This window comes from Scyliorhinus canicula, chromosome 3 (assembly GCF_902713615.1).
Source record: "Scyliorhinus canicula chromosome 3, sScyCan1.1, whole genome shotgun sequence".
Classification (NCBI taxonomy): Eukaryota; Metazoa; Chordata; class Chondrichthyes; order Carcharhiniformes; family Scyliorhinidae; genus Scyliorhinus; species Scyliorhinus canicula.
Genome location: NC_052148.1, coordinates 63,870,245 through 63,889,006, shown reverse-complemented (window position 1 = coordinate 63,889,006; position 18,762 = coordinate 63,870,245). Strand labels below are relative to the sequence as shown.

At 47.1% G+C, this 18,762-nt stretch overlaps 1 long non-coding RNA gene across 1 annotated transcript in view; it reads right to left on the bottom strand.

Annotated features, from left to right (window-relative positions):
• The window catches only part of LOC119963702, a 156,379-nt gene extending 149,202 nt beyond the window's left edge, over nucleotides 1-7,177 (bottom strand). Inside the window, exon 1 of the long non-coding RNA XR_005460131.1 lies at nucleotides 6,835-7,177. This is a non-coding gene — a long non-coding RNA (uncharacterized LOC119963702). The remainder of the gene's footprint in view (nucleotides 1-6,834) is intronic.
• Between the last annotated feature and the right edge of the window lie 11,585 nt (nucleotides 7,178-18,762).

Below are 18,762 nucleotides of genomic sequence, written 5' to 3'. Positions count from 1 at the left end.
GAGAGTGGACCATCGCTGTCTGGGACTGCACCACATCACCCACTGACTGTGCCACTACTTTCTATTACCCCAGGACCTGGGGTATCCTCCCCCCCCCCCCCATCCCCCCCGATTGCCCTGTTCCACCCTCCCAGCGTCTGTGTTACACCACTCGAGGGTGATGTGCCTGTGTCAGCACTGTCAGCGGGGCATCAACCATGCAACACCAAACATATCACACTAACAACTAAACAACAAGGAAATGTCACCATTCCACCCTGAAGGGTGTCCTGCCCCCGCCCCAACCCCCCCTTCACACTCCGCTGCAGCCATTGAGCCAGCTTGACGCTTTTAAAAAGAAGTACTAAAAGATGCCCGCGTGAATTATGACTGGGAGGTCAGGTAATTCCTAGGAGGATGTTACATTCAGCTTAAATCTCGCAAATGAGATTCAAATGAACGTAAATGAGGGTTAATGATATGCTCGCCATTTCTGGGTGAGATCCGGAACTTGCCACCAGGAGCAGGACCAGGTGACTTATAAATTGGTTTGTGCCCAGTGTGAATCTAGATTTTGACCTTTCCCACTATTACCGGGCGTGCCCAGGGTCCGTGCCAGTGCAAAATGGTGATTAAATTGTGCCCATAGGTTGGAAAAGGGGCTATAAAGTGTCAGGGGGGATACAGAGACATGGGTTGGTATTGGGGCAATAAAGGGCCATGGGGTGGGTACAAGGGCATAAGTTGATATAGGAGCTATGAAGGACTGTGGAAGTTAGGGACATGGCATGATGTGGCATGTTTTGGCATGGGTGACTCATGTGTGGGAAGTGGAGGGGGTGGAGTGAGGGGTGACGGCTGGAGCAGAGCTTTGAATCTTCAGGATTTTTTTGGCTGGAGCCCCAAGCCAGTCTTTTTGTCCAGCCTGCCTCCACATCAAGCAGCCTCCTCACTTCTTCCAGGGTTGCCTCTCCTATTCTAGCCCCCACATCCCTGGACTGAAAGGTCAACATCGGGACAACTATCTTTAAAGGCTGGATTTGCTAAGCCAGGAATTTTTCCATCATTGCACACTTGACCTGGGAATTAAAATTTGGCCCTTTGTATTCATAATTGGGGCCCCAGAACTGATCCCTGCTGCCCTCCACGTTTCAGTTAATCAACGTGAAAATCACCCATTTACCCCAATACCCTGTTACACGGTAGTTAGCCAGTTCTCTATCTATGCTAATAGATCAGTCAATGTCTTCAACCAAGTCATTAATACAAATCCTAAGTAGGTAAGGCCTGAGCACTCATAAGGACCAGAGGTGATCAATCTCTGAGCAACTGTGCCATCAGCTGCTCTCTGGCTGCCAGATGGCAATGACCATCTCCTACCACAGAGGATCTAACCACCTTCCCTTGACATTCACTGGCATTACCTTCGCTGAATCCCACACAATCAACATCCTGGAGGGTTACCATTGATCAGAAACTGAACTGGACTAGCCATATTAATACTGTGGCTATCAGAGAAGGTCAAAGGCTAGGAGTCCGACAGCGAGTAACTCACCTCCTGACCCCCAAAGCCTGTCCGCCATCTACAAGGCACAAGTAAGGAGTGTAATGGAATACTCCCCACTTGCCTGGATGAGTGCAGCTCCAACAACACTGAAGAAGCTTGCCACCATCCAGGACAAAGCAATCCGCTTGATTGCTCCTCCTTCCACAAACATTCAAACACTCCACCACCGACGAACATTGGCAGCCGTGTGTACCATCAACAAGATGCACTGTGGTAACTCTCCAAGGTTCCTTAGACAGCACCTTCCAAACCCACGACCACTACCATCTAGAAGGGCAAGAGCAGCAGATACCTGGGAATTCCATCACCTGGAGGTTTCCCTCCAAGTCACTCACCATCCTGACTTGGAAATATATCACCGTTCTTTCACTGTCGCTGGGACAAAATACTGGAACTCCCTCCCTAACAGCACAGTGGGTGTACCGATACCAGAAGGATTGCAGCAATTCAAGAAGGCATCTCACTACCACCTTCTGAAAGGCACCTCGGGCTAGGCAATAAATGCTAGCCTAACCAGCAACGCCCACATCCCATAAATGAATTTTTAACAATTAAAAAATCTAAGTCTAGCACCATGAACTCAGACACATGCAGGTCAGGATCTATCAGTTCCACCGTTTCCAAGTCCAGACTAAAAAGGGCGCAATTCTCCGCCCCCCACGACGGGTCGGAGAATAGCAGGAGGGCCTTCCCGACATTTTTCCCGACCTCCCGCTATTCTCCCCCCCCCCCCACGGCCGCCCCACGACACGAATCGCTGATCGCCATTTTTTTACGGAGAGCAGCGATTCTCCCCTATCCGATGGGCCGAGTTCCCAGGCCTTTACGGCCGTTTTCACGAACTCCAACACACCTGCTATCACAGTTCGTGAAAACGGCCGCAAAGTGCCGTTCTCGAGAACCATGGCACCGATTGGCACGGCCGCACCACGGCCGTGCCAAGGGTGGCATGGGCCCGCGATCGGTGCCCAGCGATCGTGGGCAGCGGGTCCGAACCCCGTGCACTCTTTGTTCCTCCGCCGCCCCGCTGGATCAGTCCATGGGGCGGCTGAGGGGCATGACGGCCCACGCATGCGCGGGTTTCACGCATATGCGTGATGACGTCATCCGCGCATGCGCGGGTTGGAGCCGTCCAACCCGCGCATGCACGGCTGACGTCATCGTGCGCTTCAGCCGCCGTTACCCTTGGCGCGCGGGCTTAGCGAAGTTCGCTAAGCCTGCGATGCCGAGGTTCACGGGGCCCTGCTGCTAGCCCCGACCGGGGAGCAGAATCGGGCCCGGGGAGGGGACGCGGAGGCTGCCGTGAAACACGGCCAGTTTCACGGCAGCCTTCACGGCTCTCCGCATTTGCGGAGAATAGCGCCTCTTAGTTCTTTCCACACTGCAGAATTATGCAGTGAATAGTGATGTTTTTTGCTGGGTTTTCACAGTCATTCCTCGTTGTTATTTTGGGCACTGTGGAATGTTTTGGCGTTTCGGGTCTCGATCGCTGAAACCATCATCAATGCCTTTGTTATCGCCAATATTGGCTCTTCCAGTGCTCCACTGGTTCACCTCCCATCTTCTGCCGTCAATAAACCTGAGCTCATCCAAACCTCTGATGGCCATCTTAACTCAAATCAAGTCCCATTCAGCCTACAACCCTGGGCTTGCTGTTCTGGCTCCAACTCTGACAATACCTCACTTGTAAAATTCTCATTCTAGACCCAACCCAGAGAGGACCGCCCAGCGATCCTAATCACCTGAGGATGGAGGAAAGAATCCACATGGAGACCCAACCAGGCCTACTCCAAGGCCCAACCCAAGGAGGGAGCAGAGCACAGACTCAGCCCAACCTGCTTCAGGAAGCCACTGCTGTGACACAAGACGCCCGAAACGGCGGAGACCCCATGCGAGGACCTGAACTTGCCACAAGGTATTCCCGTACTTGCAGAATGCTGGGACCCGACCAGACCGCAAACATGTCCCCCAGCAACCCCACTACTGCAAGCAGTGCCTGGGACCCTGCCTGACGCGACCCCGGAAACGTAACCAGGGCCTTGGCCCCCACCAGGAGCAAACACCTAGTTCCACAAGGTCAGACTTCTCTTATCAGATCCCGGGACCATCCAGCCGCAGCCACCGACCAAGGAAGCAAGGGAAACACGGCAGTCTGCAGGTGAGACTAAAGCAATGCGTTTTCATGACACCCCCCAGCATACTCCTGGCAAATGTCCAAGCGATCGAAAACAATCTGGATTAACTTAACGTCAGACTTACCTCTCAGAGGGAAGTAAGAGACTGCTGTGTGCTCTGTTTCACAGAGACATGGCTCACTCCTGCCTCACCGGACTGTGCCATACAACCTGAAGGCTTCTCAATTCACCGGGCGGATTGCACGGCGTCATCAGGCAAAGCAAAGGGTGGAGGGGATTGCCTCCTCATCAACTCCTCCTGGTGCTTGGATATGGTAACCTTGGCGACCTATTGCTCCCTGGACCTGGAATACCTGACTGAAGTGCTGCCCTTACTACCTTCCACATAAGTTCACTTCAGCCATTATTACAGCAGCCTACATCCCACCCCAGACGGAAGTGAAGAAGGCGCTTGACGCATTGTACACAGCTATAAATAACAATGAAACAGAACACCCGGAGGCCTTGTTCATTGTGGCCGGGGACTTCAACAAAGCCAACCTCAAGAGTGTACTGCTAAAATTCCACCAACACATCTCCTGTCCCACCAGGGGCGACAACACTCTTGGCTACTGCTACACAAAATTCAAGGGCGTCTTCCATTCTATCCCCCGACCGCACTTTAGAAAATCAGACCATAAGATGGTGCTTCTTCTGCTGGCATACAAGCAGAAACTTAAATGGGAGTATCCGGCTAAGAAGGTCATGCAGTGCTGGTCCGAGGAAACAGAAGAGCTCCTACGCGACTGCTTGGAGATACTGGACTGGTCCATATTAAAGAACTCAGCGACCAACCTAAATGAGTATGCCACCACTACATAGACTTCATCAGCAAATGTGTGGACAACTGCATGCCAAAGAAAGTAGTACGTATGTTCCCCTACCAGAAACCATGGCTTAATCGGGAGATTATCTCCCTACCAAAGGACAGATCTGATGAGTTCAAGTCAGGCGATCTGGATCTATACAAGAAATCGAGGTACGGCCTCTGCAAAGCCATCTGGGATGCCAAGAGACAATATCAGACCAAGCTAGGGTCACAGTCTAGCGTTACAGAATCTCGTTGGTAATGGCAAGGCCTAAACAACATAACCGGCTGCAAAGCGAAGCTGAGCAGTATCTCCAATTAACTCAATGTATTCTATGTTTGGGTCGAGCAGGAAACAATCAATCCACTGTTGACAGCCCCAGCAGCCCCATACTCACTGTCACAGCTTCCAAAGTCAGATTGGCTTTCCTGAAAGTGAACCCTTCGGAAGGTGATGGGACTGGTTGGGGTCCCTGGTTGTGCACTCAGAGCCTGCGCAAACCAGCTGGGAAATGTGTTTGCGGACATCTTCAAACTGTCCCTACTCTGTTCCGAGGTCCCCACCTGCTTCAAAAAGATCACCATCATACTGGTGCCAAAGAAAAACCAGGCAACGTGCCTCAATGACTACCGTCCAATAGTCAATCGTAATGAAGTGCTTCAAGAGGTAGGTCATGAAGCACATCAATTCCAGACTCCCAGGATGCAATTCGCATATCTCCGCAACCGATCCACAGCAGATGCCATCTCCCTGGCCCTATACTCATCCTTGGAGCATCTCGACAACAAGGATTCCTACATCATACTCCTATTTATTGACTACAGCTTCACCTTCAACACCATAATCCCAGCCAAGCTCATATCAAAGCTCCAAAACCTAGGACTTGGCTCCTCACTCTGCAACTGGCCCATAGACCACAATCAGTAAGAATAAACAACAGTACCTCCATGATAGTACTCAATACCGGGGCCCTGCAAGGCTGCGTACTTAGCCCCCTACTATACTCCCTATACACAGACGATTGCGTGGAAAAATTTGGTTCCAACTCCATCTACAAGTTTGCTGACGACACAACCATAGTTGGTCGGATCTCGAATAACAAAGAGTCAGAATACAGGATGGAGATGGAGAACCTAGTGGAGTGGTGTAACAACAACAATCTATCCCTCAATGCCAGCAAAACTAAAGAGCTGGTCATTAACTTTAGGAAGCAAAGTACTGTACACATCCCTGTCAGCATCAATAGGGCCGAGGTGGAGATGGTTAGCAGTTTCAAATTCCTCGGGGTGCACATCTCCAAAAATCTGTCCTGGTCGACCCACAGCGACGCTACCACCACAAAAGCACAACAGCACCTATACTTCCTCAGGAAACTAAAGAAATTCGGCATGTCCACACTGACTCTTACCAACGTTTACCGGTCATCAAAGACTGCATCCTATCTGGTTGCATCACAGCCTGGTATGGCAACTGCTCGGCCCAACACTGCAAGAAACTTGAGGGAGTCGTGAACACTGCCCAGTCCATCACACAAACCTGCCTCCTATCCATTGATTCCATCTACACCTCCCGCTGCCTGGGGAAAGCGGGCAGCATAATCAAAGACCCCTCCCACCTGGCTTCCTCACTCTTCCCACATCTGCCATCGGCAATGAGATACAAAAGCCTGAGAACAAGCACTAACAGAGTCAAAAACAGCTTCTTCCCCGCTGTTACCAGACTCCTAAACGATCCTCTTATGGACTGACCTGATTAATAGTACACTCTGTATGCTTCGCCCGTTACCTGTGTCTATGTATTTACATTGTGTACCTTGTATTACCCTATTATGTATTTTCTTTTCTTTTCACATACTAAATGATTTGTTTGAGCTGCTCGCAGAAAAATACTTTTCACTGTACCTCGGTACACATGGCAATCAACAAATCCATCCATCCCTAAACTCTGGCATCTATTCCCTAAATCTTTGACACTCTATCTTTCACCCCTCCTTTAAGATGTTCCTCAAAATACCTACCCCTTTGACCAAATCTTTCATTCATCATCACTGGATCAAATTCTGAAACCACCTATCAGCGCTGTGGCTTTACCTACACCACATGGACTGCAGTGGTTCAAGTAGTCTGTTCACCACCACCTTCACAAGGGTCAGTTAGGAATGAGAGTAACGCAACAGCCTTGAAATATGCTGAAAATATTTCAGCACCTGTGACACGGCACCTTGAGGACTTCTGCAACTTGAATCAACTATTGAAAGCACCAGACACTTCCAGAGTTGTAGCAACAGCCAGATGAAGCAACTAACCTGAAAGTAGTTGATGATCTTTCCACTGTTGAACTAGCTATGTGGGATTAAGAAGAGATGTTAGCTGGAACACTGAACTCCAAAGTTGGATGTTGATTGACATTATAGTCTGCTTGTTCTGCAGGCTTCCAGTAGGCATTCACAGCACGTACACTAATGCCCTCACCAGTATAGCATCCAGGTGATTCGAGGCAAAAACGTGCACACAAACTTCGCAGACATTTTGGAATGTGCAGGCCACTTTCAGCACCCAAAAAGTAGTCACTACTGAGCTCAATTTATCACCCATTCATTTCGTAATCGTCCTTGCAACTGCAGATTTGAAGCCAAAATATTGAGTTGAGCTGCAAGCAAAATCCAGCAATTAGATACACAGTCTAGCATTCAAATTTGGATTAAAGTGATGATTAAGTGGCAGTGCTGATACAAGAAATCCTTTAAAAAGGCAGTCACACAGAATTATGATTAGTTCCAACATCCTTTAGGTTTTTCTCTACGCTTTCAGTGATTAATGGATATTTGTTTAAACAGGAGCACTGATGGCATAATTGGCTTCGATGAGTTACTGACCCCAGCAGTGCAAGAGATTTAATTAACATACACACACTGTACAATCAATGAGGTGTCCTGGGTTAATTATTGCCTGTCAATTCAGCTCCTTTTTATTTCTTCCACCAGTAACCACCACCCCATCCCAATTTCTCACCTTTTCTTCCCACCTCATTTCAAGGTTCTGATTCATGCTTGTCTTTGTTTCCAATGGCAACACTATTTTACTTAAATGGCAATTTTACATGTGTGAATGAAGATACAATGCAGAAAGCAGAAGAAACTTTCCAGCAGATAACCCTGGATTCGGGTTAAATGCACAATCTTTGTACAATTTGTTTGTCTACCCTAGTCAAATAGTGCATTGTGATTACATCTTTACTGTGGGAAAGTGCTTTACAGTCGAAAAATCAAACATAAAATTAACACCGAGTAAAAGAACACCGAGCCATTAAGAAAAGTGATGTGAAGTTTGCTCGAAGAGGCATGTTTGAAGAATTGCCTTAAAAGCGGGGAGAGGCTAAAGAGTTTAAGGAGGGAATTCCAGAGTTTAGGACTCAGACAGCTGAAGGCGTGGCTGCAAATGGGCTGAAGGAAATGCGACATACACAAGAGGCCAAAAGTTCTCAAAGGGATGTTGGGCTGGAGAATATTTACAGAGATAGGAAGGATTGAAGCCATGTAGATACATGAACACGAGGCTGATTATTTCAAAATCGAGGCACCGCAAATTGAGAGCCACCGTGGGTCAGTGACCATGATGGATCATGGGTCTTGGTGTGAATTAGGATAATGGTAAAGGATGCCAGCGCTTGGGTATAATGATATTTTTGAAGGGGCGACAGGGGCAGGTTACATTTGAGAGATTCTATGTTCCTACCTTTCATCTGTTATACCTTGGATATCTAACTAATGGGTAACACCAGCTTTATAAAGAAATGGTATAAAAATTAACGGAGTATATAAAATAAGACCAATCATTCATAAATATAAACATAATCAGAGTTGTCATTTTCACAGAAAAAGCAACAGTTGCAGAATCTCTAAATGACAACAAATGTAAATTAAAACTGAATTTTGATAATGTATTCATCATAAATCAGTGACCCTGACAGTACATTGTGCATTAACACAAAATAACTATTGTTAGAATACATCAGCTCCTTTGACTCATCGCAGGCATCACCACAGGACATATGCTACTGCATATGAAACACATCCCCCTTTTCGCTATGTCTCACAATTCCCTGTCTCTCAAACTGATTTATCCTGCATGCTTTGTAGACCTTCCCTAGTAACATAACAACAACCCTATTCCAATGCACTGAAAAGGTTCCACCAAAGTTCCGTCGAGACTCCTGACTCTTTGTCTTCCAGCCCTGATATACGAACCCTTTGCCAGATGTCTGATCAAATTTATCATTTTGCTCCCAATAAAATTTAATTGCAATATTTTTCTGCAAAGGATATAAAAAAACGTATTTGGGTCTCATAATTAAACCAAAGTGAACAAAAATTAAGTTATTAATAATACTATTTACTCAATGATATTTTTCAACAGGTTGGAGACTGCCAGGAGCTATTTCTCAAATACACACAGAGCATAATGCAAATATGTCCCTGGAAACCTGCTATAATTACCCTTCAGGGAGATAGCCTAACTCAACTTCAACTGCATGTCTGGCTACCTTCCAAAACCGAGTTCAATGGTTTGCATTCCAGCGAATAAAATCCACACAGCTTTGTAGCATTGTGATGATATAAGCTTGGGAACGGAGCCTGCAATATAAAAAGAGACATCCCCACTCAGTGCAAGTAACGTGATAGAGATATAAGATGATGGGCTGTCCGCAGAAGTAAAAGTAGAATACATTTGGAAACAGGGATACACAATAAATAAATCTGTAGCCCAAAGGTCACCATTTATTGTAGCAGCATAATGGAACCCTTCATGCCTTTTGAATCCTGCAATTTTTCTCCTTTTAGCAGCATTGATGTAATGAGTATTCTGACATTTTATTGATCAGAAGTACAGCCTGATGCCTGCCTGAAATTCAGCCTTCAAATTATTTTTAAAACCCCTGATTTAACACTTCTAACCTTTGCAATGTGAAACATAATTTGTGGTTTAACCTTTTGAAGATGGCAGTTGCACAAAGATGAAATAATTAAGGGTACAATTCTTTTTTTATATGACACCACGATTACAAGCTGTTGTCTGCTGTGGTTAGCCACCTGATTTTACTTCATAATATCGTGCTCGAAAACCATTGAGAAATAATTTTCAAAAACTGCTGGTGAATTTCAAAGCAAAACAAAATAGCTGATAACAGGTGATAAAATAACTGATAAGAAATCTGAAGTAAAATGCCTATTATAAAATTTGTTTCCTTACCCTGATGGCACAGTGGGAAATAGAATGACTGATGTGAGACAGAGCCAAATAACTCAGGTGTAGGATTTTTGCCACGACAAAGCACTAGAGTAATAACCTCCATGAGGCCCACGGGGATGACCGGATTGATCTCCCCATGGGGCTCGTGGAATACGAGTGCCCCCGCTGAGGGGCAGAGGCATGACAGCGGGGCTCATTGAACCAGACAGATTAAAGCCGGCCAGGATTAGAACCGGCACCTTCGGATGGTCCCAGCTGAGACTGGATATACTACCCGCTGCTTTGCAGCCTTGCCTTTCTTTAACAAAATAAATCTTTGAGTTTAAGCCTTCTTGAGACGCCTGCGAATATTATACTGGAGATGAAGAAAAACGGGACTACAGGCTGCGTATCTGGATGTCCTGACCACGGTTGCGTTTCGCTGCAAGGGATCAAGGTCAGAACGAATTTAAAATGCCGCTCCTCAGGATGTTCAAAGCTTTCGACGCAGGCGTAGAAGACTGGACACAGTACACTGAGCGGATGTGCTACTTTTTCCAGGCACATGCCATTACGGGAGACGACCACAAATGAGTGATACTCCTGACCTCCTGCGGAGCCCCTTCCTTTAGCGTCATCAAAAGCCTGACCGGCCCTGCAACTCTTCCTTCGACAAGCAGTTAGCACTTGTGGCGGACCAATATGACACCAAACTGTTGGTGATTGTATAGAGGTACAGGTTCGACGTGGCCAGGCAAATTCCGGAGCATTGGTCATGAATATCTTGCCATGCCTACGCAAGCTGGACAAGCAGTTCAAGTATGGACCATCCCTTCAGGAAATGTGTGGCATAAACAACATTGCGGCACAATGTAAGCTGGCTGACCATTTATGGACCTCAAAAAGGCCATAGAGATATCCCTCTCACGTGAAAACATGGAGAAAGGAGTCCAGGAACTCCAGGGCTCACTAAATATGAAGGTGAATAGTGTTGGGTGCTCCCTCGTACCGGCGACCAACACCCCTCTAAAACTAGAATCTGTGGGACCCAACCAACACCAGAGCAGCGACTGGGCCAGACCCATTGGCCGAGTGCCTATGTCTCCTCTGAACCCCAGGAGGAGGATTCCCAGCGGTGTTGCACCTGTGGTTGGCAGAACCAGGAACACTGGAACCGCCAGCAAGGGCGTCCCCCTGGTCGGGGGGAGGTGGGGGCACACCGACCCAAAGCCAGGACTTTACACCTAGTACAACCCGAGGAGGATTAGTGCATGCAACTAAACTGCATTGACGCATGAAGAGTAGCCCTCAACAAAATTACCGTCCAGGTTAGTGACCACCTGCTAGAGATGGAGATTGACTCAAGGCTGCTGTCTCGGTCATAAGACAGCAAATATACTGCAATCCATACAGGGATCCAATGCCTGGATCTAAGAGACACTGAGGCACATTTGGCAGCATACACAGGAGAACCGTTGGCCAACATGGGAATGATGAGGACTCCGTTTACCTATGGGCAACAATCCGTCCATTTGCACTGATAGTGGTATGAGGGAATGGGCCCAGGCTGTTGAGCTAGGACTGGCTACAGAAGCTCCATGGGGTCTGGAAGTGTATTTTCAAGTGGGACACTGGGGGGGGGGGGGGGGGGGGGGGTGGTTCATATGAGGTCCTGGGGAAATACCCAGACGTTTTCCAGGACGGCTTGGGAAAAATAAAGGGAGCTGTGGCCAAAATCTACGTGGACCTGGAAGCTCAACCAAAGTATTTCAAGGTCCCCCCAGTTCCCTGCTATCGAAAGTGCATGATGAACTCAGCTAGCTGGAAAGCCTGGGGATTATTCGTCCTGTGCAGTTCGCGGAGTAGGCAGTGCCTGTAGTCCTGGTGCTGAAGCCAGATCAAACAGTCTGCCTGTTTGGTGATTACAAATTAACGGTGAACAAGGCCTCTCGTTGGGACAGGTATACGATTCTGTGTATGGAAGATCTCTGTGCAAATTTGACTGCAGGTCACTCCTTCTCCAAATTAGACATGAGCCGCACATACCTCCAGTTGGAGCTGGATGTAGCATACAGGAGAAATGTGACCATCAAAACCCACAGGGGTTTTCCGTTCTGGATATCATCCACCTGTGCGACCTTTCAGTGGGCTATGGAGTGCATCCTCCAAGGGCTCCCAACGGGGGCAGTTTACTTGGACGGCATCCTGATCAATGGAGCCACTGACAAGGAACACATGGATAATTTCTCCACCCTTTCTCTGAGGCAGGCATCCGCCTGAAAAGGGGCAAGTATGTATTGCACGTGAAAGAGATTATAGGGTCGACAAGGATAGCTTGCAACAGACCCCCCCCCCCCCTCCCCCCCCGCCGCCAAAGAATACAACCGAGCTACGGTTGTTACTTGGACTTGTAAATTATTACACCAAATTCATCCCAACCTCACATGTACTCCTGAAAAAAATCAGGATTGGACATGGAGGATGCAGCAAGAAGAGGCACTTTCCAGGGTAAAGCGATAGATGTCGACCTCCAGGCTGCTAACACATTACTGACTTTCCAGACCTCTCCTCCTCACGTGTGATGTCTCCTCATATGACATCGAGGCAGTGCTGTTCCACCAAATGGACGACGGGTCAGAGAGGCTGATAACCGATGCACTAAAGACTTTGGCCAAAGCAGAGTGTAGGTATGCTCAGATCGTAACGGAAGGGCTGGCCATCGTGTTCACAGTCAAAACAGTACACCAGTATTTTTATGGATGGCAGTTTATGGTTGTAACAGACCACAAACCGTTGCTCGGCTTGTTCAAGGAAGACAAGGCAATCCCACTAATACCGATGGCCAGGATACAGCGATAGGTGCTAATATTGCCGGCATATCAATATGTGCTCGAGTATAGCCCGGGCGTGCAAATCGCACACGCGGATGCCTTCAGCTGACGCCCATTGCTGACATGCACCTCCCCCATCCCTACCAGTAGCAGACAAAGTCGTGTTGGTGTTTTGTATTTTACGGACACATTGCCGGTCACAGCCTTGCAGGTTCGTGAGTGGAGAGAAAAAGACACAACCTTAGTGAAGTTAAGTCATATCATCCTGCACGGGGGGGGGTCATAGAAGATGGCCTGGGGAGCTGCGGGTTTTTGCGACTAAGCAACAAGGGCTTAGCATGGAGGACAGCATTCTCCTGTGGGAAGCCCCTGTTCTTGGCTCGAGCTAAAGCATGGAAGCCATATTGCAGGTCCTGCATAATGGACACCTGGGAGTGTCCAAAATGAAGATGCTCATCTGAAGCTACATGTTGCGCTTTAAAAATTTTATTCGGACAGCAATAATAATAATAATCATTATTACTGTCACAAGTAGGCTTACATTAACTGCAATGAAGTTACAAGACTAGGCCACTCACCCGCTCGAGCCTCCTCCACTATTCAATAAAATCATGGTCGATCTCATTTTGACCTCTACTTCACATTTCTGCCTCCCCCTGATAACCTGTCCACCCCTTTGCTCATCAAGAATCTATCCACTTAGATATTCCTAGACTCTGCCTCAAACGCCATTGGAGGATCAATTCTTGGCTGAGTCACTGTCTGTGCGGAGTCTGCACGTTCTCCCTGTGTCTGCATAGGTTTCCTCTGGGTGCTCCGGTTTCCTCCCATGTCACGAAAGACGTGCTGTTAGGTCATCTGGACATTCTGAATTCTCCCTCTGTGTACCTGAACACAGAATGTGGTGACTTGGGGATTTTCACAGTAACTTCATTGCAGTGTTAATGTAAGCCTATTTGTCAGACTAATAAAGATTATTATTATTATTTCCCCATTCTGGTTGAATTTGTAGGAATTGCTGAGAAAGAATAACGTTTTGGAGAAATAGGGCAGTTCTGGATTAGTAGATCTCAGATGGCAGTCGGGGAATTTGTGAGCATTGAGGGATTAGCCTGAGACCTGGGAGTGGAGTGAACTTTTGTGTCCAGCGTGACTGAAATTGGATTATTGAGCATGGGGTTTGCTGAAGAAGATGTGGATGTTTTGACAATATTGGGACATCGCAAGGTCTAGCAGGCAAATGGAGGGTGAGTTTCAGGAAAGCAGAAGATGAACATCCATTGGTTCATTTTCATTCCATTTGGTCCCAAACACCTCACCAGGTTCCTGCCAGTTAGACTCTTCCTCCAACTTTAGCACAGTGGTTAGCAGTTTTTTCACAGCGCCAGGGTCCCAAGTTCGATTCTGGCTTGGGTCACTGTCTGTGCAAAGTCTGAATGTTCTCTCCATGTACATAGATGTGCAAAGAACATTCAGTGCAGAAGGAGGTTATTCAGCCCATCGAGTCTGCACCAACCCACTTAAGCTCTCACTTCCACCCAACCCTCCCTCTTCACCCAATAACCCCTCCTAACTTTTTTGAATACTAAGGGCAATGTGACATGGCCAATCCACCTAACCTGCACGTCTTTGGACTGTGGGAGGAAACCGGAACACCCGGAGGAAACCCATGCTGACACAGGGAGAACATGCAGACTCCACACAAACAGTGACCCAGCGGGGAATCAAACCTGGGACCCTGGTGCTTTGAAGCCACAGTGCTAACCACTGTGCTACTGTGCTGCCCATCAGTGGGTTTGTCTGCGTTGGTGTCCCCGTGTCAGCATGGGTTTCCTCCGGTGCTCCAGTTTCCTCCCACAAGTCCCAAAAGACATGCTTGTTAGGTGAATTAGATATTCTGAATTCTCCCTCAGTGTCTACGAGCAGGTGCTGGAATGTGTCGATGAGGTGATTTTCACAGTAATTTCATTGCAATGTTAATGTAGGCCTACTTTTGACGCTGATAAAGATTATTATAACTTGCCATTAGCCCTTTTTCTAATCTTCCAGTACCCTCTCACAATTTGTCCATTAACAGCCAGCTCTTGCCATTATGTTATCGTTTTAAAGCAGTTAAACATAAATGTATAATTTCTTAAAATTAACAGATGGATAATTTTAAGCTATTGTGATGCAATTTTCTTGCTTGCACGATTGCTGAATGGTGAATTTTTTTAAACTGGTAATTAATTTGTTAATCTGTATGGTTTTTAATGTACATAAATTTCCATGAATAAACCTAAATTCAGAATTGAGGCAGTTTCCAAGGGATAAGAATCTGTAAGGGGAAGTGGTGATGGTGCATTTGTATTGTCACTGGATTGGTGATCCAAATACACAGGGAAATACTCTGGGGACCAATGTTCAAATCCCATCATGGCAGATGGTGGAAATTTAAAGTCTGATGAGGGCTATGAAACCATTGTTGTAAAAAAAACCATTTCATACTCATGGAATCATACCATATAGATAAAGTCTCAAACATTCTCTAACACCATCCTTGGGTATATCCTGTCCCACCGGCAGACCCAGCAGAGATGGCACGGGAGTCCTCAAGGTTGATTCTGGATTCCATGAAGTTGCATGGCTTCAGGCCAAAAACGGGCAAGGAAACCTCCTGCTGATTACCACGTACCGTCCACTGTCACCTGAGAACACTACTTGGAAAAAGCACTGAGGGTAGCAAGGGCACAAAATGCAGTCTGGATGGGGAACTTCAATGTCCATTACTGATCGAACTGGACATAACTGCTATGTTGGGTCTGCGACAGGTGGTGAGGAACCAACAAGAGGGAAAAACATATTCGGCCTCATCCTCACCAATCTGCCTGCCGTAGATTAATTTGTTCATGACAGCATTGGTCAGAGACAAAGTCCAACCTTCACACTGAGGATACCCTCCATCGTGTTGTATGGTGCTACCATTGTGTCAAATGGGATGGATTCAGAACAGATTTGGCAGCTCAAGACTGGACATTCATGAAGTGCTGTGGGCCATCATCATGAGCAGAATTGTACTCAACCATAATCTGTAACCTCACTCTACAATTACCACCAAGCCAGGGGATCAACCTTGGTTCAATGAAGAGTGCTGGAGAGCATGTCGGGAGCAACACCAGGCATACCAAACAATGAGATGTCAACCTGTGAAGGTGCAACATAGGACCACTTGTGTGTCAAATAGTATAGGCAGCAAGTAATACAATGAGCTAAGCAATCCCACAACCAGCGGATCAGATCTAAGCTCTGCAGCCCTGCCACATTCAGTTGTGAATGGTGGTGGACAATTAAACAATTCACTAGAAGAGGAGGTTCCACAAATATCCCCATCCTCAATTATGGAGGAGCCCAGCACAAATATCCAAAAGACAAGGCTGTCCCAGATGCCACTCTTCAGACAATTCGATTCACCCCACGCGATATCAAGAAATGGCTGAAGGAACTTGATACTGCAATATTCCAGCAGTAGTACTGAAGATTTATGCTCCAGAATTTGCTGCATCTCTTGACTAGCTGTTCCAGTACAGCTACAACACTGGTATCTACGCGGCAATGTGGAAAATTGCCCAGGTATGTCCTGTACACAAAAAACAGGACAAATTCAACCCTGCCAATTACTGCCCCATCAGTCCATTCTCAATCATCAGTAAATTGATAGGAGGGAGTGACTAACAGTGCCATCAAGCAGAACTCACTTAGCAATAACCTGCTCACTGACGCTCAGTTTGCGCTGTGCCAGGGTCACTCCGCTCCTGACCTCATTACAGTCTTGGTTCAAACATTAACAAAGGAGCTGAACTCCAGAGGTGAGGTGGGAGTGACTGCCCTTGACATCAAGGCAGCATTTCATTGAGTATGGCATCAAGGAGCCTTAGCTAAACTGGCGTCAATGGGAATCATGGGGAACATTTTCCACTAGTTGGAGTCATACCTGGCACAAAGGATTATAGTTGTGGTTGTTGGACATCAGTCATCTCAGTCCTGGGACATCACTGCAGGAGTTTCTCAGGGTTGAGTCCTCGCCTCAACCATCTTCAGCTGCTTCATCAATTACCTTCCTTTCATAATAAGGTCAAAAGTGGGGATGCTTGCTGATGATTGCATAATGTTCAGCACCATTCACGACTCCTCAGACACCAAAGCAGACCATATCTAAATGCAGTAAGACCTGGACAATATCCAGGCTTGGGCTGACAAGTGGCAAGTAACATTTGTGCCAAACAAGTGCCAGGCAATGACCATCTCCAATAAGAGAGAATTAAACCATCAGCCTGTGACATTCAATGGCATTACCATCACTGAATCTCCCACTATCAACATCCTGGGGGTTATCATTGACCAGAAACTGAACTAGACTAGCCATATGAATACCGTGACTACAAGAGCTGGTCAGAGGTTTGGACTCATGTGGCGAGTAACTCACCTCAAAGCCTGTCCAACATCTCAAGGCATAACTTTTATTTGTTTTTTAATTAAATTTAGAATATCCAATTCATTTTTTCCAATTAAGGGGCAATTTAGCATGGCCAATCCACCTAGCCTACACATCTTTGGATTGTAGGGGCGAAACCCACGCAAACATGGGGAGAATGTGCAAACTCCACACGGCCAGTGACCCAGAGCCAGGATCGAACCTGGGACCTATCCACCGCGCCACCGTGCTGCCCCTACAAGGCATAAATAAAGAGTGTGATGGAATATTCCTCACTTGCCTGGATGGGTCCAGCTCCATCAACACGCAAGAAACTTGAAACCATCCAGGGCAAAGCAGCCTACTTGATTGACAACCCTTTCACAAACATTCAATCCCTCCCCAACTGACTCAGAGTAGCAGCAGAGTATCTACAATATGTACTGTAGGAACTCATCAAGGCTCCTTAGGCAGGATCTTCCAAATGCAAGACCACTACCATTTAGAAGAACAAGGACAGCAGATTGATGGGATCCCCAACACCTAGATGTTCCCCTCCAAGCCATTCATCATCCTGGACGGCACGGTAGCACAGTGGTTAGCACTGTGGCTTCACAGCTCCACGGTCCCAGGTTCGATCCCCGGCTTGCGGCGTTCCTAAAGTGCATCCTGTAGGACAGTGCACTATCTGTGTGGAGTCTGCACTTCTCCTCATGTCTGCATGGGTTTCCTCCGGGTGCTCCGGTTTCCTCCCACAGTCCAAAGATGTGCACATTAGGTGGATTGGCCATGCTAAATTGCCCTTAGCGTCCAAAAAGCCATAGGTGGGGTTACTGGAATATGGGGATGGAGTGGGGATGTGGGTGTGGGCTTGGATGGGGTGCTCTTTCCAAGGGCCAGTGCAGACTCGTTGGGACGAATGGCCTCCTTCTGCACAGTAAATTCTATGATTCTAGATTCTGTGACTTGGAAATAAAATGCCCGTACAGAACTGTGGATGTACCGACACCAAATGGACTGCTGTGGTTCAGTGGCAGTTCACCATCGCCTTCTCAAATGCAATTAGGGATGGGCAGCAAATGCTGGCCCAGCCAGCGATGCCCACATCCTTTAAAATGAATTTTTTAAAAAGTCCTTATTCTTATAAAATGCTCAGGAGAGAGCTTTCTTAACATAATTGACAATGACTATTGTACAAGTGCTGGGTTCCCAAAGAATAGCGACAAAGGACTTGTAATGAACAATAGTTTATTCATTTGCAGAGCAGCGGTTACATGCTTGTACTCTGTCCATGCTCCAGGGAGGACTCGAACGCTTCCGTCAAGTAACCTGTTAAATAGATGTGTCATCACCTGACCACTTGGTCTACAGCTATAGAGAGCAATCCATTCCCAATAAACAGTCTCTTTTTTGTTTCCCGAACATCAACAAAGAAACAACGAGCGTAAATGCAACTTCATAGGTGTTGTCTGATGTGTTATCTATGTTGGTCTAACATTGACTGCAACGGGATGCAGTAAAACGAGAAACAGGCTTCCGACACAGGAGATGGTCCAACACCGTTTTATTGAACCTGTTGATTGCTGCACATAATCTGCTGTGGGTCGACACTCTATTAACCTAACTGATAACCTCCTACTGGCTTGACCAGACTAGCTCTCTATCACATGGTGATGATGTTCATTGGCCTGTGCACTGTGACTATCTCCCTAGCCGTGTCCTGT